Below are 2301 nucleotides of genomic sequence, written 5' to 3'. Positions count from 1 at the left end.
CGCTCAGAATCGTTTTCTTATACAATGATATTTTATCATTGAATTCAATTTTTATACCAACCATTATACAGTGACCCACTTGTAACTACTATACAGCAGAGCGACATCCACTTGCCCACCTTTTTAAAAATTAAGCTGTTATTTATTTATTTATCAGGTTTATATACCTAGTTATTTTTTTAGTTTTTTATTACCTAAATTTCAATAGGTATGTTTTATGATTTTTCAAAAATAATATAAAAATGTTGCTATATAGTACATATATTTAAGCATATTTTGAGATTTTAACTGCATATTTCGATAATTTTTAGTGCAGCAAGTCAAGTCCTGAACCGTAAATAGTAAATTTATTTATATACGATAACTGTAAAAACTTGGTTTTAATCTATACTTAAAACACCCCCCATTTCTTAATTCTGGCTACGCCACTGAGTAGTTACGTGTATAAAAATGAAAGAAAATATAATATATAACATTATACAATTATTTTACATTTTTACTTATTTATTTTGCGTTGTTATTACTTATTACAATTAATAAAAAACCTCTGTGACAATTATTTAAAGTCACAAACACAATTAATTTGTATACAAATAGAATGAACAAAAATATTAATTGATACATTTGATACAAATATTGTTATTAGGTACTCAATTTCAAATAAAAAATAAAATAAAGTATTTTTTTATTTTGATACCTAGTTTTAAACTATGTCATGAAGATTTGGGTAAACACTTAATGTATTTCTATGACGCTGAAAGTTTTCCATTTCCAAGGAATCTTCATCAAACTCTCGATCATTAGTATAGTTGTATTTATGAATGTTGACAACAACCAGGGCTGCACTTAGGGGGGGGGGGCTGGGTACAACTGCCCAGTCGCCAGTATTTTAGGGGCGCCAAAGTGTTGTGGCCAGAATATGTTTGCTTGTGAATTATTAAAATAAATGTATAATTTTAATTATTTTAATAACAGTATTATATGTATATAGTATTATAGTATATTAGTATTATGCTGTTTGACATTTTTTTAATTAATATTATTTGCATAGTTTTATATAATTGTATTTTTATTTATTTATGACGTGCTTCTCATTCTATTATCGAATGTGCTTATTGTATGTATAGATTGTAAATATATATATATTTTTTTTTAAATTGTGAATGTTTGATGCATTGAATGTGTTTCAGTGTCATTTGTAATTTGTTTTATCATATAACTGCACATTATAACGTATACATAATATATTATGATTACAAATCGGAATTTGAATATGCCATAGTGAAATTTACTATCACATACAAGTTGGAATATCCTCTATATTAAAATGATATTCATACTGCTATTTCTAATTACATTTAAAAATACCAAATATCTTGGTAACAGTGAAAAATAAAGATATTGCTTCACATATTGGATTTAAATATGACTACAAAATAAATTAAGTAAGTTTAAATTTGTTTAACTGTAATATTATTTAATTATTACAATGACAAATAAATTGTTTAGGTGTAATCAAGTTAATAATTGCAAGAAGTGGAAAAAACTCTACATATTAGGACTAACTGCACATTATAACTTACACATAATATATTATGATTCTATATTTGAATTTGCAAGAAGTGGAAAAAAATCTATTTGGACAACTAACTGCACATTACCAATGATATTTATTGAAAACTAAAAATTTTGCTAGTGTTAATATTTTATAATTTTTATGTTATTTTATAATTAATTTAAGTGAGGTGACAACATCAATCATTACAACTTAAAAAATAAATGTATGTTGTGTTTAATTCACATACCTACACATATTGTGTAAATTGCGTAAAGCAAATAATCAATTAAAAAAAATAGTAAGTAGGTATGTGATTAATTATTATCATACATATATAAATTACTACTAAGTAATTGCTCAATATAAATTCTTTCTGTCAATGATTGGTGTTGTCATTAAATAGTTATTTGTACTAAAATCAAGTTAAATATTATTAACAGCATTTTAAAAATTTTACTTTTGTTGTTTTAAGTCTGGGGTTATTGGAAAGTTGGTTTCAATTTTTTGAATACATGTTATATCTTTACTCATATTTTGCACGACAATTTTGATTTAACTGTATCATCATTTTGGAATAGATTTTTCATAGTCCTGGGCTTATAAATGAAAGTAAAATTTTATAATGGTTCATAATATTAACAGTGACACTGAAGTCCAAAAATTTATTTAAGCGAAAAATATTTTAAAATATTTTAGATTAATATTTTAATCTAAATATCAGCCTTAATATTGTACTAGTAAGG

This window comes from Acyrthosiphon pisum, chromosome X (genome assembly GCF_005508785.2).
Source record: "Acyrthosiphon pisum isolate AL4f chromosome X, pea_aphid_22Mar2018_4r6ur, whole genome shotgun sequence".
Taxonomy (NCBI): Eukaryota; Metazoa; Arthropoda; class Insecta; order Hemiptera; family Aphididae; genus Acyrthosiphon; species Acyrthosiphon pisum.
Note: the sequence above shows the minus strand (reverse complement) of the source record.